This window comes from Hippopotamus amphibius, chromosome 14 (assembly GCF_030028045.1).
Source record: "Hippopotamus amphibius kiboko isolate mHipAmp2 chromosome 14, mHipAmp2.hap2, whole genome shotgun sequence".
Lineage (NCBI taxonomy): Eukaryota > Metazoa > Chordata > Mammalia > Artiodactyla > Hippopotamidae > Hippopotamus > Hippopotamus amphibius.
Genome location: NC_080199.1, coordinates 8360171 through 8384623, shown reverse-complemented (window position 1 = coordinate 8384623; position 24453 = coordinate 8360171). Strand labels below are relative to the sequence as shown.

Sequence of the window (24453 nt, the reverse complement as noted above, 5' to 3'; positions counted from 1 at the left end):
GAAAAAATGTTATCTTAGTATTGGAGAGCAAGCTGAGGACAACTGAAACGCAGGAACTCCCTGTTTTTTTGTTGTCACCGTTGCTTAGGAAGGGGAGCCTCTGAACTGGTGTCTTACACGTCAAGAATGCAGAATAGTCCACACATAAATAGTGTATCGGTTGTTGTACAGGATATAATGATCTGTAAATGGATACTGATTTACTATAAAAACAATTATCCCTGTACAAAATGTCTCAATGGGTTTATTGTGGCTGCTTCAGATCAAGGATCATATCTGGTTGCATAAGAGGTAGGTATGGTTTGCCTACTTAGGCTATTACTGCCTGAATCTGAGCTTCCCTGACTGCTGGACGTTGGTTGATAATAGACACTTTAGAAATACGTCAAAGGAAGCATAGAGATGGGCTCTGACAGCACGCCCTCTTACCAGTGGCAAAGACGAGGGCTGGCCCGGAAGACTCCTTCCCTTTATGTCATTATGTCTACGGAACTCCAGCTTAATGATTTTCGTGCTTTCATTTTTAAAAGCCAAATGCTCTGAACGTTTCATGCTTGGTTCATAATCAGTTTTCACATTTTCCATTACTCAGAGGAAATGGGAGGCCTAGATCTTAGATACAAACAATTAGAAGTGGTTATTCGCTTTTCATATGTTGCTGTTGATTCTTAGTTAATCTTGTGTGAAGCCGATGGAAGGCCACAGGGAGGAGGGTGGAAGTGGCCTAGGGGGTGATGTCAGCCAGCAAACAATGTGAAAGAAAAGCTTCTGTCTTCGATTGGGAGAAAAATTGGCTGGGACTGTGCTATTTGGTTAGGACCATGGTCATCTCAGTTGATTTCCATGTCTCTAATTTCATCCTGTACTAATTGCGGACAAGGACTAACATCAAAACGGCAGTTTTAATCCCACTTCCCTGGTCTTCTTGGTAAACTCGATTATGCTAATTATTTCTCTGAGCAGGTTTTTCCTTCTATGAGTTATGAAGGAATTAAATGCTTCTTATATTGTGTTTTGTTTTTTCAGTTGTACGTAACTCCTTACCCAAATCACAATAAACACAAATAGATTTCAAGCAAAGAAAAACACTTTAGAATCTGGCTACTATTCTCTCAACAACTATTTACCACTTTTTCTTTTTTCTTTTTTTTTAATGTACCTGACTCCTGTGATGAGATAAGAAGAGATGTTTGGAACATACCTCTCAAGGAGCTTAACCTCTAATAAAGGAGAACATTGTGCAAATCATACATGTCACTATAATAGAGACATGGAATTCCACAGGAGAGGTAAGAGCCAACCTGATGTGATTTCTATCCAGGTGGGCCAGGAGAGATTTATGTGGGAAGAATTTAATCTGGATCTTGAAATGTGTTTAGAATTTAGACTTTTGGAAATGGGTCAGTTATCTAATGGTTATCTATTATTATTTGCTGTTACTCTTTTGTTATTAGTTATCTAGTATCTGTATAACAAATTACTCTAAAAATAAAGTGGCTTAAAGCAACAAACATTGTTTATTTCCCACAGCTTCTGTGGGTCAGGAATCGGGAGCCACTTAGCCGGGGGTTCTGCTCAGTGTCTTCCTGAGGCTGCAGTCACACTCTGGGCCAGGGTTGCAGCCAATCTGAAGGCCCGACGGAGGCAGGAGCGTCTGCTGCCTCGATGGCTGGTTCTCATGGCTGCTGACAGGAGGCCTCAGTTCCTCTTGTGTGGGCCTGTCCGATAGGACAGCTGAGGGTCCCCATAACATGGCACCTGGCTTCCCCAGAGCCAGCAACCCAAGAAGGAGACAGAGAGAGAGGAGGGAGAGAGAGAGAGAGAGAGGAGGGAAAGGGAGAGAGAGAGGGAACGAGAATAATACGGAAGGACCAGCTCCTTTTTTATGACCTACGTTTGGGTCCTTGTCATCACGTCTGTCTCATTCTATTTGTTAGAAGTGAGCCACAAAGTCCATCCCGCATTCAAAGGGAGGAAAGTGAGGTTCTACCTCACTAAGGGAGAAACACAAAGAGCTTGTGGGCATGTCTAAAACCTTTATGGCGGAGTTGGGCAAGATGACAGGAGAACATCCAACGTGGAGGAGGGGCAGGTCCTGGCAAAGAGCAATACTTGGAGCTACAGGCAGGGAACTTGGGATAACCCATTTTGGAGGGCTTGAAACTTAGATGACAGGGTGAAACAAGGCAGGAGATATCGAGGAAAGGAATTTAGATCCTATTGGGCAGGGCTGGGAATCGTGGAAGGCTTTTGAGCAGGACAGAGGTGGAATCACAGCTGCATTTTAGGGGGGATTAGTCTAGCAGCAGTGAGAACGAAGGCTGGGAGTGTGGAGAGGGGGAAAGAGGGGACCGGTTAGGAGGGCATGCTGGTCTTGCACGGGGTGGGGACTGCAAGGGGATGGTTGGAGGATGGTTCCAAAAAGAGAGTCCCCTTCTTTTAGACTCTACAAAGTACAAATAACTATGAAGATGAACACATTTGTATGTGTCTGATCCAACTGTTAATGGCATCTGCCTGTGTTTTCTATGCTGCTCCTTATGGAGCTTTTAGTGGGTTAGTGAGTTGAAGTGTAATCTTGATGCACGGCAGTGAGTCTTTCTGGGCTGATTGAGAGCAGTTTGTCCCTAGGATGGCAATTGCACCTAATGCCCACAGGGCACATTCCTAATTGAGCCTGTCTCTTAACTGTGGGAAGAGCCTGATGTTATTGCTAGACTAAAGCCGTCCTAAACTGGAATTCTTCACGGCAAAATTGCTACCCTTTTCTCCCTTAGTTGCCAATATCTCCATTATCAAGAATTCTATTATTCTTTCATAAGTGCCTAAAGTGTTCATTTACTCAACTCGTATATGCATGTACTTCATTTGCGATATAGAAAGTGCCGGGGTTTCTTGACCACGTCCATGCCCATCACACAGGCAACCCCAGGCAGTCAAAAAGCAGGCACACGGCCAGAGTCCGAATTCCTATCCTGATGCCTTGACTTACCTCGTTGTTCTTTAGGAAATCTGATAGTTCCAGATTAACAAGAATCTTTTATTTTCTCTGTCTCCGGATTTATCTGAATTTATGAGTCTCCAAGAGTTTAGCATTTAATCATTTTCTGAATTCCTAAGTGAGCATTGGTTCATTTTCTCACCAATTTGACTGCCAGCTCACAGAACGTATGCACCAGTATTTTGTGCATTTGTAAACTGGGAGTAGGGGGTTTGAGCCTAATACGTTGTGGGTGTTTGCTAAACTCTGACTTGAAAAATACCACTTAGATGAAACTGGTCTCATTTACTTTATCTTCTCAACATGTACGTCCTCCACACAAGTACTTTATTCTCTCCCTTGGTACCTCTAAATCCCAATTGCAGTTTAAAGCAAGACTTGTGATTTATAGCATCTGCCCACCCCCTCCTTTATCTTTGCTGCCTTTTTGACCCTGTGTAATAACTAGATGAAAACTTGAAGTGACCTCTAATTTCCCTAGTGTCCATTTACATGTGGATTAATCTAAATGGTGATAATGTGCTCTTTTGCAAATATCTATGATTCTGAATATTTGGTTGTTCATCTGCATTGTTAGTTGTTAGTATTACCCAGGAGGTAATGCAGTGTAATTCTTTGCCCATTAAGTACAGCTTTCAATAATGTCTTAGGTGGCTCTTAGGGTGTGTAATGGAACAAAACCCCTGTTTCATACTGCTTTTTCGTTACTGCTTATCATGGTGGAGTATTCTCAAGCCCTCAAGGTATCTTCCAGCTCCTGGAATATCAGTAAATACTAACAGGAGGTGAGGAGGTTATGACCTAGGCACACCTTTCTCCCTAGGTCATTGTATAGGTAGGTTGTACAGTTTGTAGGAAACCGTGAGTAACAGTTATATTCTGAGGAAATCAGAGAGCCTCCTAACACAACCCTTTCATTTGTGAAAGAGCTGAATTGCAGAGATGTGGTTTCTCAAGGGTGCCAAGTCTTAGCAGATCACCCATGACTTAAATGCAGTTTTCTGGGCCCTGTGTTCTGTCCAATAAGAACAAACAAATAAAAGAATCCCTCACCTCTCAAAAAATCCCTCCAACCCCCTTTTCTCTGAATCCAACACCAACTGAAACCAAGGTGAGAAACCTTCACTTGCTAGTTTGTTTTTCTTTTGGAGTGTTTCTTTTATCTTCCAAGTCATCAGCTTCCATTGAAGTGGTAAAATAGGTGATAGGTATCCTCTTCCACCTTCATGTCCTGTTTCTTATTTTCCACACTTCAAGTAGTGAATATCAATTACCATTTACTAAGTAACCCTACTTATAAGAAATTGTCTACTCAAATACAGAGTGGAGTAATGAACATAAGAACATAGTGTCAGAAACATGGGAATTTCTTTCAGGTAGAAACACATAAACTATATTTTCAAAATGTATTTTGGTGTGTGCTGATGGCATAACAAAGCCCTTTAAAATATTGAATTCTAGAGATAGTACAAAAACTTTTATGGATAATTTGGACTTTCAGGATGTTCTTTAAGAAGAAGGAGGAGAATGAAGAGGAGGAAGAGGGACAGTAGGAGGAGAAGCAGGAAGAAGAAGAGGAAAAGGAGGAGGAGGAGAAGAGGAAAAGAAGGAGGAGAAGGAAAAGGAAGAAGGAAGAAGAAGGAGAAGGAGGAGGAGGAGGAGAAGGAGGGGGAGGGGGAGGGGGAGAAGGAGGCAGAGCGGGGAGAAGAGTGTGCTTGAGTGACACAGAGGGGACAGGCAAGCATTTTTCTATACATGCAGCCATAAGAGGATGAGCATATCATTAGTGTTTTTAGGGTCGATTATAAATAACATAATTATGGCCTCCAACTGTGTCTTGAACTAAGACATATTATTCCGTCATGGATGATGTGGAGATCACAGTGGTGGAAAGTTGGAGTCAACACATTTGTGAAGGTGGGTGGAAAGTTGGATGTAGCACAGAGAGGATTGGGGATGGCTGTACTGATTGGTGGTTGAGAATGGAAATTCCCAAAATGGAAGGTAATAAGTTTGACAATTATTGTTTGAGGAGAGGCAATCTGGTGCTGCAGGTGCGGAAATCCTTGCAGGCTAGAGGGATACAAGGTACAGACTGTCAGCGGCAGACAAAAGACGGGTCCCCAGTATTATGGAGGGGATACAACATGGGTGTGAAAAATAGAATATGAATCAAGTCATACTTCCTATGGTTTGATAAGAGATGACAAGGCCAACTAGTCACTAATTCACCTCTCTCATATCTAAAACAGTACCTGGCACACAGTAGGTACTCTGTCAATATTTACAGAATAAATAGACTCAGCATCTGTTGTAGCATCATGAAGAACCAGAGAGATCTGGTAATATTTTGGAGGAAGGAGAGCAAAATTTTCAAGTAAGAACAATGTACAGTTGTTCAAATGAGAACACAATCCAAAGTCAAGAGTGTCTTCATTGGAAGGTTGCCAAGATGGTGGATTTAACCGCATTTCCCAAGAGCTGTAGGGGTTTGAGGGCAATGGCCCCAGAGAGAGAATAGGAAATATCTCGGGCTCTGAGAAGGGAAGCACCCTCAAGCAGTCCTGCTTCCTTCTCGCCTCAGTTCCGGAACTCATTTAGGTACTTTGACATTCTTATGCTTCAGCAGAGCCTCAGAGCCAAAGACCTTGAGGTCCTCTGAAGGTTCATCTCCTGTGATGAGGTAACCTCTAGCACAGTGATCACGTTCCAAGAAGTGCTTAATATTTAACGCGCTGCTGATTTCCTCAATCGTCTTTCAATATCGGCCTCCTGTGCTTTATCAGATAAACCTTTTTAGCGTATGACAGGTGATACTGTTTGATCCAATCACAAAGCACCCATCTCTGGTGATGTTGTCCTTAGTGCTGACTCAGGATCTTTCACCAAATTCAAATGTCCCGTCCGTTGCCCAGGAAGGAAGTTGGAAGAAGGTGACAAGGTGAATATTGATGTGCTGGCTCACCCTGAAGTTCTGAGATTCGGTCTCTGATAGAAAGGCTGTGGGTTGTGAGCTATGGTGGGTTATGTAGCACTGTGGTGTGGCCCTTTGCAGATATTTTCTGCCTCCTTAAAAAAAGCTCAAGAAACACTTAAAAAAATTATTCCGTGTAATGTGCAAAGCAGACATCACTGCTGTATCCCTGAGACTTATCGTATTACTGAGTCTGTCCCTTGGGGTGGGGATGGGGGACAGGCTCAGGGATACAGTGGAGTTTGATTTCTGTTATTCACAGACTTGATTAAAAAATGGTGCTTTTCTATTTACAACAGCCAGGTCATGGAAGCAACCTAAATGCCCATCAACAGATGAATGGATAAAGAAGATGTGGCACATGTATACAATGGAATATCACTCAGCCAGAAAAAGGAATGAAACTGAGTTATCTATAGTGAGGTGGATGGACCTAGAGACTGTCACACAGAGTGAAGTAAGCCAGAAAGAGAAAAAAAAAATACCGTATGCTGACTCATATATATGGAATCTCAAAAAATGGTACTGATGAACCCCGTGACAGGGCAAGAATAAAGATGCAGTTGTAGAGAACGGACTTGAGGACATGGGGTGGGGGGTGGGGCAAAGGGGAAGCTGGGACGAAGTGAGAGAGTGGCATTGACATATACACTACCAAATGTAAAATAGCTAATGGGAAGCTGCTGCATAACACAGGGAGATCAACTCGATGATGGGTGATGACTTAGAGGGCTGGGATAGGAAAGGTGGGAAGGAGTCCCAAGAGGGAGGGGACATGGGGATGTATGTATTAATACAGCTGATTCACTTTGTTGTACAGCAAAAACTGGCACAACAGTGTAAAGCAATTATATTCCAATAAAGGCTTTAAAAAATGGTGCTTTTAACATTGCGTCATGTCCATTTTTATGCAACTGCATAAATACAGAAACATTGAAACGCTTGTGTCAAATTGTCCATATCAGAGTGTTCTGTCTTGTCTCCAGATTAAAAGAGAGACATTAAAAAAGAGCCTCTTACCTTCTTTAGGACATGAAAGTTTCTAGGACCAGTCCCTATTTTTGCTGTATTTTATAGAAACTCTGTAGATTATTTCGATCCAGAAGTCCTATTCTTGCTAGAGCTGACTTAATTACCGGGATGTCCCATGTCACTTAGTTATGCAGTCCTGAGCTGGGTTGGTTCCCCTGGTATGCAGTCTAGAATACTCTCTCAACCTCACTTTTTCTATCACAGAAGGTTTTGAACTGATGACTCAGCTACATGAGGAAAGAGACACACCCTATCAGCAGCAAACTAGCTTGTCCTCCTGTGTCGTACTGGGATTGGTCTATCAGGTAAGCGTAAATAGCAGCACTATATGACATGGCTATGTGATCAGTGGTGCTTCCACCAAAGTGGTCTCATTTAATGTGGATGGAGTGACAGTAGTGAGGACAAGGAGATCTCTCCACTCAAACATCTATTCTTGTTAAATGATGCCAATCGACAAGTTTTTATTTGTTAGTGAAACAACATATATCTGATACTAAATGATAATTGCAACATCCAGAGTGTTTCGTTGTCTTCCAGAAATGATGGAGGAGTTGGCAAGGCCTGGATTTGTGTATTTATTCTATTGCTTCAAGTCTTTAAGGGCCAGGCTCAGGCCGAACTGGGTTCCTGAGCTGATGATAGCTCAAAGAGCAGTTTGGGGATTTAGGAAGTATAGGAACTGGAGATTAAGGCTTACTTACTTTGAGAAGAAACAGCCTCTTATTTTCCAGTGTGGAAGTTCACCTTTAATTGAGGGGCAAATTTTGGGCAAGGGAAGGTCAGGGATTTTAGGCCTGGTGGGTGATGATTCAGTGTGATGTTGATTGGATCTTTGGGCAGCTTCCCTAGATACACAAAAGCCCTTCCTTAAATTTCTGGTGTCAAAAGTCACAACACTTAGAAGTGTATTTGAGGAGACCATGTTCACAAAGTTGATGGAAACAAATCAACTTTCAGAGATTGGAAGGGTATATATAATATTGGGAAAACTTTGGGAAAATGTTCAACAGCCAGTAAATTTTAACATAGTATTTCAATACCATTTTGTATCATGAAAAGTCTCATGTGATTGTGTAATAAAAAATTGTGAAAGTCTTTGAGATGCAGTGGGTGTCTTGATCTGATCATTCATCTGAGTTATCTCTGCCTGTATCTGCCTTTGACTAAGATTCTTTCCAACCCCGTGGAGCTGAAAGTTAACTTTTAGAAAATGGATATTGCAGATAAAAATTCCTTTGCAGAGAAATGCAAATTGTTTGGTGTAATGCAATTGATTGTCATCCCTGCAGATATTTCCAGCTTAGCACAATTTGTAAATTCATTTCAGCATTCCTTATTTGACTATATATATCTGTCTTTTTATTTTTTAGTGGTATGAGTCCTTTATATATTTTGAATATGAGTCCTTTGTCTTGGATATGAGATGCAGGTATTTTTCCTTAGTCTGTGGCTTGTCATTTCATTTTCTTAATGGTGTTGTCTGAAGCACAAATGATTTTTTGATAAAGTCCAATTTATCATTTGGTTGGTGTCATGTCTGAGAACTCCTTGCCTAACCCAAGGTCATGAAGATTTTCTCCTCTGTTTTCTTTTAAAACTTTTATCATTTTAGCACTTTTATTTAGGTCTATGATTTATTTTGAGTTATTTTTTGTGTACGTTATGAGGTAAGGGTCTACATCTATTATGTGTCACGTGGATGTATAATTGTTCCAGCACTGTTTGTTGGAAAGACTATTCTTTCCCCATTGAATAGGGTTAGAATCTTTGTCAAATAGCAATTGACCATAAACATATGGGTCTATTTCTGGATTCTCACTTCTGTTCCATTGATCTGTCTGTGTATCTTTACTACAGATATATTTTTATTAACATAAAATATATGTTAGAACTGGGTAACTACCAGTTAGTAACTCTTCTGAGATTTGTGACACTTTCCATCTTGAATAAGCATCTTTTGTATAAGAATAACATCTTTTGTATTGTTGTTTTTCTTTTTAATAGCAAAAAGAAAGCCATTTAGAAGCCTCTTTCCTCATGCATTCATACTCTATAGCATCTTATCAATTACCTGTCAAACGCATGTATATGTACATTATAAAAGGAGAAAGAGGAGTCTTGCCCTTGAAATACATTCTGGTTTGGGTTCAGCTGAATGATGAGGGTTGATCTAACAGTTTGCGGACTTCTTTGATCAGTTAAAACAGCTGATATTCTGTTGGGACATCTTATCTGATTGAGGATTGCGATTAAAACCTCTGGGATATTGTTAGATTTTCTTTTTAAATTGTTCTTTTTTAAAAAAACTTTTGCCCGTTTTGAGTAATTTTCTTAAGACAAATTCCCAGAATTTGAAGTACCAAATCTAAGGAGGATAAAAATTTTATTATATCAAGGTGAAAATAAACATTTATTTATGTGGCTCAAAAGAGACAGCATAACATGTTGTAAAGAGAGGCTATGGATATTGAAAAGTACAATGCAATGGACATTGTACATATTAATTACATTATACACAAAATGTAAGGTATGACCATAATGCAATGAATTGATGTAATACACATTTTAGTCTCTTGTTACTTATTTTCACATTGCTTTCTAGATCAAGATACGTTCTCACATGTGGAATGGATTTTAGTTGATAACAGTAAGGCTTGCAATTATCTTACACACTTTTTGTAACTGTCTTCATTAAAGGGCATGAATATTCAACAAATAGAGTCCATTCATTGAATGGACTCTATGTTTTGGGTACAACTTAGAAGGTTGGGGACACAGCTATGAAGAAAGCCAAGAATTTCATGCAATTAATATCCTAGCAGGAAATACAGATAACAGTTTTATATATATATATATATATATATATATATATATATATATATAAAACAGTGATAAGGGCTAAATTACCCAAAGCAGGGTAAAGCACAGAGAATGATAGAGTAGAGGTTGCAGGTGGTTTTTTCAGAGAGGGTTGCCAAGGAAAACCCTTATAAAGGAACATATGAGTGGAGATTTAGAGGAAGTGAGGGCATGAGCTGGGTGAATATCTGGGAGAAGAAGAACACTACAGTTTGAGGAGAGTAAGCAAGCCGTTAGTCTACTCAGAGGCAGGTGGTAGATGGATCCTCTGTGCTGCTGTAGGTCAAGGTCGAGAGTTTGGATTTTATTCTGAGAGTAATCAAAAGCTGTTAAGAGTGACATAATCTTATTCGAGTTTCTAAAAGTTGCTCCTGGTGCTGTGTATCATTTTATCTGCAGGTGCACAAAAGTGGGAGCAGAAAATCTAGTTAGGAAGCAATTTCGCAGTCAAGGGGAGAGGAGTTGTTATCTTGGACTAGGATGGTAGAAGCGATCTTGAAGGGAGAACCCACAGAATCTGCTGAGACTTGGATGTGGGGTGTGAGACTAAGATAGTAGGTTTTTGGCCTGAGCAACTGTGGGGGTGCTGGCGCCTTTTCCTGGGATGTGAAAGGTAGAGGAGGAGCATATTTGGAGGCAAAGATGGAGAGGTAAGAATCTTTGCTTTGAATGTGCAAAGTTTGGGATCCTGATCATCTCTTGATGAAAAAAAAAATCAAGTTTAATAATGTGCTCAGGAGGAACCAATGTTTTGTCTGCAGAGCTTTTGAGGAATTAGTCAGTGGTAGGATCCCATTCTCAATAAGCTGTTTGTCTGAAATGTACTTTATCTTATTTTAAAAGTTAGGACACTTTCTATCCATGAAGTTAAAGACTCATTTACTTATTAAACATTTCACTTTAATTGTATGCTAGCTACTTGTTTAAAGAGCTACAAGTCTGGTTTTCGTGGGTCAATGTTCTTTACGAGGAACATGGAGACTTGAGATATGTTAATTCTGCCTTAATCTACCGTGATCTTCTTTAGTCCCATGGAAAATAATACTCTGGAAATAATGATAGATATATAAGTCTTTTACCAACTTTTTTCCAGGCCTTGATTTTGTAGGTTTTGGTTTTGGACAAAACTACAAGAACTGTATGAATATAAACCCATAGTTATATTCAAACAAGCTAAGGAATCCTGCCAGATGGAAATGTATAATTTTTAAATGTGTGTTAAAAAAGAATGCTTTCTGTTGTCCCTTAAAGTAGTTTCTTAAAGAGCATATACTACTTTTGAGTGGGTTAGCTAACTTCTCCTTTAGAAGAAAGCAAGCCTTGGAAGCATGGTGTTAGGTTTTTAATTATCTTGAAACAAGAGTGCCTTGTAAAGAGGCATGATGACCCTAAAAGCTAATTCTCACTCAAAAGAAGCGCCACAGATCAATATTCTAACAGCAAAGTTACTATTTTTGAGGACTTGTTCTCCAACCGTTGGTCCACAGAAAAAAATCCAACGAGCATTTTATATACTCGAGAATTCACTTTATAACTTGTGTAGGAATGAGGGTGCTTCACATTGCTCTAAGGAAGGTGTTGTAGGGGCAAGTTGTTGACATTTTTCTTTGAGCGCTGTGAATTATATTTATATCCACTTTCAAAGTTTTCTAGGCTGAAATGTGAGCATAAGAGAGGGTAGAGTATTGCGTTCTGGGACGCTCATTTATTTGTGATTCGTGGTAGTCCTTGAAGGAGACTCTTGGTTCTGCCTGTAGTTTTGCTTTGGCTTCTCTGCTCAGAGAGGAGTGATGGTTTCTCGTTAAGTGTGAATCCTCATTAAGCCCCATGGTTTTCAGAAGAGCCGTCAGCTTTGCCCTCAACTTGATGGGAAAGGCATACAGGTTTGTACCTGATAAACAACACTGGATGGCGGAAGCATCTGCCCCCATCCTTCTTGAGTTCCCAACTACGAGTTCTTTCTTTCTTGAGTGGCTGGACCACTGATGAAATTGACATAAGACAGATTAATGAGAAAAAGAAACAAATTTTAATTTGTGGACATGGAGGTCTCCTAGAAATGGGACCTAAGACGTGGTCAAAGCAGGCAACTTTTATCGTTTTTAGACAAAGAAGCAATACATTTTTGAGAAACTGACAAGACAAAGAAGCTTAGGCTTTGGGTGGTTATTTAGTGAGGAATCTAAACAGTTTGGGCTTGGGGTAGTCAATTAAAGAAGTAACAAGTTTTGTCTATCCAGGATTCTCTGCCCCCAATTCCGTCTCTCTGGTTACGCGTCTCCTTCTACCTCCAGGGGCAGGGAGTGGACCTGTCACATGGGAGATTTACTTCTTGCTTTCAGGAAGACAGAAGGGTCCAAATGTCCTTCCAGCATTGGCTGTTTCTTGAGTCACTTTAATTCAAAATAATCAATATGCCACTTTTGGGGCGGCCTGCCCTGGGCCCAAATAACACTGACTGCCTTGATATAGGCATCATGCAATACTTTTTAGAAACTCAGATGGGGGGTGGGTTTGAAGACTATGCAGTGCATTTATTCCTTCTGAAATTCTAAAATCCACCAGGTTAAGTCATATCGGCAGAGAGCTGAGTGCACAGACCTGCTTGTACTGTTCATCTGTAGAACTGCTTCACTATAACTTTGGTTTGATGATCTTAGCCTATAATGATGGCCGACATAAAAGAGAGCCATTTGAAACTTACAATTACGCCAACTGTAAGAATGTAGTTGAATGTTTAATATAGCACAAGCCCTTTCCATGACCCCTGTGTTCTTCCCAGCTCCACACAGCCCAGGTTATTCCCTAATTTCTCAGGAGATTGAGCAAATTCCAGCCTACAGTTGGCCTTCAACCAAATACCTAGCGTTCTCCAATTCTATCAATTAAAACAATTATTGTTCCTCAGAGATACTCTCTTCCATTACTTATTGCTGTGGGTTTTCCCTCCCATTTTGTTGCTGTATTTGGAAGATAAAGGAATGATTTGTTTCTTTACTTCACTTCTAAGATTCACACAAAAAAGACTGTATTTCCTCAGTTATCATTAAAAATGTCTTGGCTAAACTGTAAAATAGTCAGTGGGAAGTTGTTGTATAACAAAGGGAGTCCAACTCGAGGATGGAAGATGCCTTAGAGGACTGGGGCAGGGAGGGTGGGGGGGACTCGAGGGGGGGGTCAAGGAAGGGAGGGAATATGGGGATATGTGTATAAAAACAGTTGATTGAACCTGGTGTACCCCCCCAAAAAAAAATAATTAAAAAAAAAAAAAAGTAAATAAAAAAAAAAATGTCTTGGCTAAATAGCTAAATTAAAATTTTTTATTGCTGTTTTAATGTTCATTTCTTTAATTAATTACCAAGGTTAATTTTTTCAAATATTTATAAACTGTTATATGTCCTCATTTGTGAATGTCCTGTTCGTGTACCATTTATCTTATTTTGTGTCTTATCGTATAACATAACTTCGTCATACATCGAGGAGCTTATCCTTGGTGTGTTGTAATCATATATATTTTTCACTGTGTTGTTTGTCATCTGATAAGCTTGTGTTTTGAGAAATAGAAGATTTGCATTTTCATGCAATCATGTTGGTCTATCTTTTCCTTTGTGATTTCTTCCATTGCTTTTATGCTAGTTATCTTTTCATGCAAATAGAAAAAAATTTACTCCTTGGGGGTTTGGACATGGTGGTATATAATTTTTACTAGTTTGGTTCCATAAACAGGCCTAGTATATTATGCTTAGGGCACAAAAAACGCACAATAAATATTTGTTGTTATGTTGATAAGTTTGTCTTGATTAATCTACGGGGTGTACGTTTCCTGTAAAGTTGCATGGCGAATTTTTAACAGAAACACAAAATATTCCTTTCCATCAGCATTTCCTTTCAGACACTTATAGAGAATTTAAACAAAGTCATGCTTTGGGGCAACGTTAGCAAAAAACCACTGCTTTATCAATATTCTTGGTTGAATAGAGGGAGAACTCCTTATCATATCTGCCAATTTGCCTGGCTTAACAAAAATCACATCTCCCTTGGGTTAAGATTCTTGAGCCCAGCTTTACTACATGAAGCACCTGGCAGAGAGATAGGAAAGGATTAAATTGTAACATGATTTCCCAACTAGCGAATAGATTTCTATCAATTTTTTGTGCATGACTGTGAGATTGTTGAGCCAGTTAGTGTTACATTTGGGGTCCTGGAAGACTAACTCCTGGAGAGGAGAGAAATCTGAAGTTAGACAGAAGACTCGAGTCTTAAGGGAATTATGATTCTCTGGGTGGGGGTGGGGGGGCGGGGCCAGAAGGAACCGAGGGCCAAGAATTCAGAAGTAAAGAAGGAACAAAACATATTTTGCAATGAGAAGCAGTCACATCATTGTTCTTTTTCCTCAGTTAAATGTGCTAGTGGGATGCAAAGAAATGGCAGTTTTACAGAAATCAGGGTCACTACTTTTTGCCACATCTTAATAAGGTGTGTAGGCAGAGTAAGCCAACCTACGTATTTTGATAAATATAAGTAGAGGCAAAATCAATACATCATTTCCTTTGCTACGGATTAGTTGATCCTAATAACCTCTCAGTTAGAGAAATGACTGGATACAAAACAAAGAAGAGTTCCTACGGGTACTGTATCTTGCCTGTGGCTTCTCCGTGGATGTCTGGTCCTGGTCTCCCATCAGCTCCCTCAGCTCCCCTCTTAGGCCAATGCTACAGTGAGAAAGAGCATCTTCCCTAGCTCGTTTTGTTGACCCTAATGGTGCAAATTCCCTTAAGTACCTTCACATTACGAATTTGGTCCTTATACTCTTCCTAGATTTTGAATGACTTCTTGCTCCCAGAGGCCACCCTGACTTGGATCTGGTTTTTGGTTTTTCTTTGTAGTTTTGGGGCCATTGTGCTGACTCCTAGTTCAGACCTCACCTCTTGTTGGAGTCTCAGCTTCCAACATGACGGGAAAGGGAGGCAGGGTTTTCTCAAGGCGTTATGGTTGTCCTGGGGCCTCAGAAATGGTGCCGTCAGGTGGCCTCTGCTCCAGGGTGTTCTGCAGTTCTGACTCCCATTTGAAATTGGGGGCTGGGTGAAAACTGTTCATGGGCAAAGGAGACATCCTAGATTTTTTTATCAGGAGTTGGCCCGCCTACCCCTTGCTCTAGTGTACTACAGTGGCTAATTGTAAAATAGCAGGGGCTTGCAATGTGGTGTGGATCTTGGCCCCCTTCTCACGTATTCACTCCAAGTGACTGGCCACTGTGGGGTGGCATCCGCCTTCAGCTAGAGATGCTGCCAGCAATCAGGACTGGCATCACCTTCCTCACCTAGTCTCCCTGCATCCATGCTCTTGAACATGGGTTTGTGTCAGTTCATTTGATGCACCAGATTTACCATGTGATGAGCAGCCCTTACTGTTACTTTCTTTCTTTTTTTTTTAAGAATTTATTTTATTTATTTTATTTTTTGGCTGCATTGGGTCTTTGTTGCTGCACATGGGCTTTCTCTAGTTGCTGTGAGCGAGGGCTGCTCTTCGTTGCAGTGTGCGGGCTTCTCATTGCGGTGGCTCTCTTGTTGCAGAGCATGGGCTCTAGGTGTGCAGGCTTCAGTTGTTGTGGCACATAGGCTCAGTAGTTGTGGCTCACGGGCTCTAGAGCTCAGTAGTTGTGGTGCATGGGCTTAGTTGCTCCCCGGCATGTGGGATCTTCCTGGACCAGGGCTCAAACCTGTGTCCCCTGAATTGGCAGGCAGATTCCTAACCACTGTGCCACCAGCGAAGCATCAGGGTTACTTTCTTGAACTGGACTTTCAGGGAAGAACTGGGTTGGGGCAGTCAGGGGGTGGCTGGAGCTGAAGAGGAATGGTCAGCTCTGTGGTCTCAGTCCCAGGAATTATTCAGGGCCATTTTATGAAATGAGTGGATGTGAGTTTCTGTTTGAGTTTTCAAAATTTTATTTATTTATTTTTCCAGCCTTATTGAGGTATGATTTCATACAGAGTGAAGTAAGCCAAAAAGAGAAAAATGAATATCATATATTAATGCATATATGTGGAATCTAGAAAAATGGTGCTGATGATCCTATTTGCAGGGCAGGAACAGAGACGCAGACGTAGAGAACAGCCGCGTGGACACGGCGGGGGAAGAGGGAGGCGGGATGAATTGGGAGATTACGATTGACATATACACACTACCATGTGTAAAATAGACAGCTAGTGGGAACCTGCCGTATAGCACAGGGAGCTCAGTTCAGGGCTCTGTGATGACCTAGATGGCTGTGATTTGGGGGTGGTCAGCGGGAGATACAAGAGGGAGGGGATATATGTATACCTATAGCTGACTCACTTCATTGTACAAGAGAAACTAACACAACATTGTAAAGCAATTATAATCCAATGAAAAATTGTATGTGTTTAGGTCGTACAATGTGATTTTTTCAAGACACAGTGTGATGGTTTGACATATGTATATACTGTGAAACAATTAACACAATTACATTAATTAACATACCCATCATTACATGGTTACCATTTTGTGTGTGTGTGTGGTGAGAACACAAGATTTACTCTCTTAGTAAATATCAGTATACGACACAGTGTTATTAACCATAATCACCACGCAGTTCATTACATTCCCAGAACTTATCCATCCTTTAACTGAGAGTTTGAGCTTCCGGATCCAAACCTATCCCTCCCCGCAACCACTGGAGGACAGATGTGGCTGTCAACACTCTCCCTTTGACAAGGCTGGGAGGGAGACTAAGTGACTGAATAGATCCTGGTCTGGGAACCCTAAACCCTGTACTAATTTCTCCTACAAGGTGGCCCTGTAAGCAGTAGAGAATTGCTTACTGTGAAAGTTGCTTTTGAGATACAGAGGCAGGACAAGAACAGTTAGCATTCAGTGACGGCACACCCAGACAATTGCAGCCTGGGGCAACTGCAGCCCAGACCATGTGATTCATTACGAAGGGGGGCACCTTTCCTATTGCTTTGAGTTTCCAACAGGTGTGACCTTCCACGCAGCCCAAAGGGACAGGTGGCCACCTCTGCGGAGATGACCTCTGTCCTGTGTTGAATGGCGTTCCTCTAAAAGTCATGTCTACCCAGAGCCTGTGAATGTCACCCTCTTTGGCAATAGGGTCTTTGCAGATGTAATCCAGTGAGGACCAGGTCATGCTGGAGTAGGGCGAGCACTAAATCTGCTATGATTGGTGTCCTTACAGGAAGAGGAAAATGTGGACACACAGACATTGACGTGTGTACCAGCCACAAACACCAGAAATTTCCGGGAACTACCAGAGTCTGGAAGAATCAGGGAAGGATTCTTTTGTAGAGCCTTCAGAGGGAGTGTGGTCATGCTGACAGGTTGATTTCAGGCTTTTGGCTTTGAGAGCTGTGAAGAATAAATTTCCATCATTTAAAGCCACTCGGTTGGTGGCGATTTGTTGTGGCCGCCCTAGGAAATGAACACAGCCTTCCTTAGCTGTTGCTCATCTGGGAAATTATGGTCATTCAGTTCAACTACAGATAATAAAACCCATCCATGTGGTTGGCATGGTCAGCTGTGGGGTCGCACGTAGCCCCTGGAGAGGGTGGGGCAGGGCACTGGCAAGGCCTGCTGGGTGAGGTGGGTGGTTATCACCTGGCCAGTACCTGTGGCCCATTCAAGGCCACGGGTATTCACGGCCGTGTGGAGTTCTATTGGCCTCATATTAGGGCAAACCAGGGATGTTGCCTTATATGCCACCTGTGACACCTGTGTCCAAGTTAAGGGCCTCTCATGAGGAAACCTGACTGTCGAAGCACCTCTGGAATATTGTTAATCTTTTCCTCTGCTCTATCCCATTTTATATAGCTGAATATTCGTTTATTTATTTTCGTTCTGTTTTTTCCCTTCCCCTCCCCCAATCCTAGCACAGAGTGTGCCTGCCTTTGTGTTTCTTGCCCCAGGAAAGTTTTTGTGGCAGAGTGGAAAGCAGAAGCTGTCTGCAAAACTTCCTGTTGTTTTTTTTTTCCCCCAAAGCTGAAGTCTGGGGGGTGAGGGGGGGGTGCCTTACAGAAAGCAGCACAGTGGCTTGGAAGAAACATGACCAGGGAAGGATTTTCCCCAGACTAAAAGAAGTTCCAGAAGCTGGTGGGTGAAAGGATGAGAAAAGCATTGGGAACTTTCATGGTTCCCCAGAGTAGCCCCCAGAGGATGGGGTATGTTTCCTAAAAGGAATGGCTGCCTGGTGCATCCTGGCGGAGAGAAATCACATCCTCCTCAGACGTGCCTCTGCCCACGGCGGGCACAGGGCTGCCGACGTCTGCTGGAGGGTCAGGCAGAAACGATGGGAACCTCTCAGCGAGTTCCTGTGTTAAAGCACTGAACCGTGCGTGGTCCCTGGATCGGTGGGGGGACCCCAGGAATGACTGAGGATGCCTGCAAATATGAAAGAAGGTAGGCTCATAATTGCAATTAAATTGATGTATAGAAAGTAAAGATGTGTGCCTTTTCTTGCACCTTTGAGTTTGTAGACTGAAATTCACAGCCCCTATAGGGGACTTTTCCTAAAGGAAGAGACACTTACCAGGAAGGCATATTTCATCCACCCCGTGCATCAGTCAGAGCAGCTCCATTCTCCTGAGAGCTCTTCCTTGTCCCTAGACTGCACCACCGGGTTTCTGACAGAGACCCCGTTGGTCTCCTGGGCTTGGAGGGCTCTCTTTGAGGCTTCCTACATTTGCTTACCACCCATCACCCACAAGCCAATGGCCAAAGAAAAGCACGTAAAATGGGTACTCGACAAATCCCTTTAAATCCCTGTAATGCTTAAACATCCCTGTGATGCTTATATGTTTGAACCACCTACCGAATAGTCTACCACAGAATAACATTTTAGCTGCACCCCATCCACGGAGAGTATTGTTTTGACATGACACCCCATTCCTTCTTTTTTTAAAAAAAGATTTTTATTGAGATATAACTGACATACAATAAACTGCATTTATTTAAAATGTTCAATTTGATATTTTTTTCTTATGAGTCATTTTAGACACATTAATGTCTATAGGGCAATCCCAATCTCCCAATTCATCCCACCCCAACCTCCTTCATTCCTTCTTTCTGCATCCTGGAGGGCAGCCACTGTCTGAGTGAAACACAAGTGTCTTAAGGATCCCAAAGTCTGTAAAGGGGAGATCCAATGTACAGAGGTCATGGAATCGTGTCTGATTCTCTCAGTACATCAACTCCACTTGCCTGTGCCAGAAGTTCTAGAATGTTCTCTAGGACCTCTCAGGGTGAAAGGAGATGGTCTCCGTGGCCTGCAGATTTCCATTGCCCCTCTTGGTGTTGACTCCATCCTGCTTTCCCTGATGCACCAAGATGCCACCATTCTCTTTGACTCAGGTGATAGGCTTGATGAGAGAGAGAGAAGTTCAGGCAGTACTCGACTCCCAGGACTCCCATGGACAGTCCAACAGGAGGAGTGCTTCTCTGACGGGAAAGGGTCCCACAAGGCTCTCCCCTAAGTGGCTTACAGAAACCTAGATTGTGTCTTGCTGTGGATGGTGGAATGGGGGGTGATATTTGAACCAATGTTCCTTACCAGCAACTTCTCTCTCTCCCAGTCATCACAGAGGGAATTTTGTTTTCTTTGTATCCTGAACACCTGAAATTGCTGGTTTTGCCTGAATCACTTCATTTTGGATCTCATGGATTCATGGATTCATTCATTATTTATTTAATGCCAACGATGAGGCACTTTTCCAGGCAATGAGGAAGCACTAATAAAACACATACATGTTGCCTTGTCTCTTCCTTAGGGATTTGGCATATTTGAACAATTTCTTACTTTCTGAAGCCACCTTATTCAGATTTGCCTTTGCCTTTCCCCTCTGTGAACAAGGCAAGGCCAGCTCCTGGGACCCCATCCTGGACTAGAGCCCCAGGTCTTCCGTAAGTTTCAGAGGAAATGTTTGACAGACCCTAAAGCAGACTCAAATAAGTAGTACTTGAAGGCACTCATAAGGCATCATTTTTGCCCTGGTTTTGGGATGAAGCTAGAGTCTGACTAGTGCCACTTCACTTATTTTTCTGGAGAAGAATGCTTAGGAGTTAGGCAAGGACTTGCCAAAGGATCCTTGCTGAAATTTAACAAGGCTTCCTTCCGTGGAAGCCTGAGAGCCAAAAACATTCGTTCTCTTCTCCTCAGTGTGTCTGTCACCTTAGCACTTAGATGATTTATGTAAAAGCCTTTTGTTGTTTCTCATAATATCACAGAACTTTAGACCCGAAAAGAAACAGGGAAGGAATAACAAGGATGCTTCTTGGTGAGATGGTGAGCCTGCCTCCTTCACCTTCACCCAGATGAGATTTTTTTTCTTTTTAATAAAAGGCATGCGCTTTCCCAGTCTTTCAACAGAAAAAAAATATGAGTGTTCCCTTGGGTAAAATTTCTGCTAGAAAAGCAAATACCTAAAGGAGGCCTCTGATTTGAGAAAAGATTTTGTAAATACTTCCCAGAAAGTCCTGCCTTACTGGAGAGAGAGAATGAAAATGTGCAATTTTGAAGGGAAGGAAAACCTTGCTTGTCTGCTGAGTTTTCTCTTAGAAATACCTGTCTCTTCTCAGCCTGTGTCCCAGCAGCTCTCTTCTACTGGGTGGAACAGAGATTCTGAATACCACTGGGGCTAGTTGAGAGGCTTGTCTGCGCCTCTTCTGCATCATTTCTAGGATCCAAGTCCCATCTGATAAGTCCATTTTACTTTTACTCGACAATTATTTATTGAGCAACTACTGTGTTCTAGGCTTAGTGCAGCTGGTAATTTTCAAGTCAAGGCTTTTTTCTCATTGCAGTTTATGGGCACTTATAAACTGTGTTGAAATAGCGCAGATGTTTAAAACTGAATTATTGAATCTGAGATAAGAGGGTTGTTAAGTATCAAATGGACATTTCGTTCAACAACCTGCCCAAATCTTTGGGTGAAGTACCTGAATAGATTTAAGTGTTCACGTAGACCAAAGAAATAACACTGAATCAGAGACAAAACAGTTGATTATGGAATAATAGACCCAACACTTTCCAAAGGAGCAAGTGGTCAATATCCCTCTAGTAGCATGGTACATATTTTATAAAACATCTGTTGTGAGGTGTGTGAAATGTTCATAAGGTCACAAGTATTTTCTCTACAACGAGTGCATCACGAGCATGTCATTTGTGGGTGGCCTCTTGGAGATAGTCCACTTTAAGATCAATGTCAAGATCCAGTTTCAATATTGCTGAAGAAGTCATTTGTTGATTTGTTCATGTTTATTCTTTAATTGTCTGCACGTCTCCTTATAAGGAGGAGACAGAGTCACAAATCTTGGCTATGAAGAGGATGAAGGTCACTGGCAGTATTTATGGGCCATGAGAGCACCCCAGGTCGTATGAAGGACGTTAACTTAGCCTTTTCAGCCCACGGTGGATGGGTCTCAGAAGATATTGGGTCTGAAGGCATCCAATCCAGTGAGGTTCATTCTTTATTCCCCTGCTAATGCTGATAGAAAAATGTTCTAGGAAGTCACCAAGTGCAGAGCTGAAAGCGGTAGAGCTGGGGAAAGGATTTGGGAGAGGATTCTCACTCTCCTTAACCTCGTTACTTATCTCTGTTCTTAGAGATAAGCCCACAGAATGACAGGAAGCATCTGGTTTCTTCACCTTTCCTTGTGAAATGATAGGCCAAAGGGATTCTTACGATATGAGTCATGTTGGCCGATGTTCTTTAGTTGAAAAGATGATGACTTGTTAAGAAGGAAACTTGTTTTGTGTGGACTTCCTGTTTCATATCTATGATCACGTGAGCAGATTGAATGAACGAGTGTTCTTTCCCCAGAAGGGATATATAATAATAAACGCCTATGGGGTGGAGTGTGTGGGAAGCAACTTAAGTGCTGGGATCAAAATCTGTGGACCAGAAAACACAGTACTTCCACAGTACTTGTCAGTGGAAAGTAGCCCAACTGCAAGTGAGCTGACCGATGAGAAAGACCAAGGTCAGCCACTGCTTTACAACCAAAAATCCTCCATGCAATTGAAGGTCTTCCTTGAAGTTGCAGAGCTTACAGTCCCATCCAGTGTTCCATTACCCTGTAACCTGCAGAAGAATGACGCTTGGTTATATAAAAAAGAGAAAGATGGATGTAACGGAAAAAACTCTTAAGATTAGGAATCTGACTTTTAATCTTAGTCACTTGCCGATTGTATGTTCTTGGGCCAGTCACATCACCACTATGAGCCCCAGTTTTTTTCTCTGTGAAATGAAGATATTAATAACACCAATTTCATGATTTTTTTAAAGCATTGACTATATGCGTGCAGTGCTTTGTAACATAGAATGTCCTCTAAAATCTCAGCTATTCTTTTTTTTTCTTTCGATCTTTATTGGAGTATAACAGCTTTACACTGTTGTGCCGGTTTCTGCTGTACAACAAAGCGAATCAGCTGTATTCATATATATATCCCCATATCCCCTCCCTCCCACCCTCCCTATCCCACCCCTCTAGGTCATCACCTTAGCTATTCTTATTCTTAATAATCATAATGATAAGACCTGATCAAGAGAGGCTTTGAGACACGCTAAGTCTTGGTGAGCCGTGAAAGTGTCTGTGTTTTTTTTTTTTTGGCTGTGCACTGCGGCATGTGGGATCCTAGTTCCCGGACCAGGGATGGAACTCGAGCCCCCTGCTTTGGAAGCACGGAGTCTTAACCGCCAGGGAAGTCCCAGTGTCTGTTCTTCTAGGCTGCTATTTTGTTCAGACCAAACACCAACGTCCATTTCTTGAGAAGTTGAATCTCCTCCACTTGTCAGCCTTGTGCAAGGCTCAGTTTGATACTGATGTTGTCATAGTTGTGTGCAGTCTGCACAAGAGCAGGGTTTAGGGCAGTTGTAGTATAACTACAAGTGCTCATCTAGATCAGGATCAGACAACAATATGCACACAAAAGCCAGTACAAACCAGAAATGTGAATTAAGAAAAATCCCCAATTTAGGAGCTACATCCAATAACCCATCGAGATAAACTACAGTGTGAAACCAAGTCCGGGAACTGCTCATAGGTATATGTCATTCCAAGGCAAGAGGATTCTGGTTTGGATGAACCCTCAGGTGGTTGGCATCAGTCTGAAGTTTAGGTAAGTTGGAGGAAATGACATTTTAACACTGGGTTTCAGTCTTCAAGTAGTACACTGGGTTTACTTAAACAAGAAACGTTTTCAATCTCTTTAGATATCCCCAACTGTATTTCATGTTTATAAGGACAATATTAGCTCACTCATCTATTGGCTGGGATCTATCTTTTAGTAAATAAGATAAATGAGGAAAACCCCATTTCTGTATACTAGGTCTTGGCACATATGCTAGTGCCAAATTTATGGGGTCAGCGTAAGAATTTATTTTACGTCTCTGGAGTCCATTTGGATAATAACCCTGGATGCCCGAGAACCAAGATTGATCCTCTAAAAAGTTAATGTATCTTTTACTTCTGTCGTTGACCATCAGCTTTGCATGTTTTTATTTCCACAGAAGGGTCTGTTAAGAAGAACATACCATGGTCTTAGAAGGGGTTAAAGTAAAATATTTTGCATCTGACATAGATGATTGACTAAATAATTTGATAACCTTTTTCTTTTAACACATGGAGCTCATTGTGCGTCTTCTTGAGAGAAAGCATGTTTTCTTTAGCCAGGCTTCTGTGTTTGGCTTTAGCATTTCTGTCACCAGCACCCACACGCCCACTATTAAGCAGAAACCCCAGCTATGGCACTCAACGAAGATGTGGCAAGCCTCCAAGAAATATATTTCCTACAAATACACAGCTGAGAACATTAAAAACTGGATAGGTCTGGTTTATGTTTGGTTCACCTCCGATGTCCCACGCATACTTTCTGAGTTGAATGAACTGGTGACGATGTCACAGAATCACTTAGGAACTCTGGAATTTCTGTTCTGACATCTACCACTTCAGCCTTTGTCTTATGTGATAGCCTAGGGTTTGTGGACAGAGTCCATCAAAGAATGGGGGCCAGACTGAGGACAGTTTGTACTGTCTTGAGTTGTTTGGTGAAAGCGCAGGAGGATTTGTTCAAATTCAGCGAAGGAAAAATCCTCTACTTCACCACCTCGCTCAGGCAATATGAGAACCAGATGGGTTTCCACACGTTGTCTGATTGCTACTGTCTGATGTCAAAAACTGGAATTCTGCACATCTGTGCCCTGACATCAGGGAATGCCCTAGCCCTTCATTTTTCTCAGTAGACCACACTCGAGCATGTTTTTTCTAATTCACGTAGGAATGAAACCATCATTCAAAAGGCACCTTGTCCTAGCCATTTGTAAATTAATTTGTTAATGAAACATTACATCAGGGTAGCACTTTACAGTTTACAAAGTACTTTCATTTCCTCATTTAATCCTTAAAATAACCTTGTGAAATAGGCAGGGCTGTTGAAAGAGGCTAAACAGTTGAGGAGAAAATCCAATGTGCTACTATTCCTGTCTTTAAATATTTGGTGTTAACTTATATATGGACTAACATTGAATGATTGCCAAGTATAAAACATGTATCA

The 24453-nt window shown here is 41.6% G+C and overlaps 1 long non-coding RNA gene across 1 annotated transcript; it reads left to right on the top strand.

The window, feature by feature from the left end:
• Positions 1–1182: 1182 nt before the first annotated feature.
• LOC130835993 (uncharacterized) lies at positions 1183–7269 on the top strand. Its single transcript, XR_009049087.1, has 3 exons — positions 1183–1289; positions 6275–6432; positions 7212–7269. It is a non-coding gene; the product is annotated as an uncharacterized LOC130835993 (long non-coding RNA).
• Positions 7270–24453: the final 17184 nt, after the last annotated feature.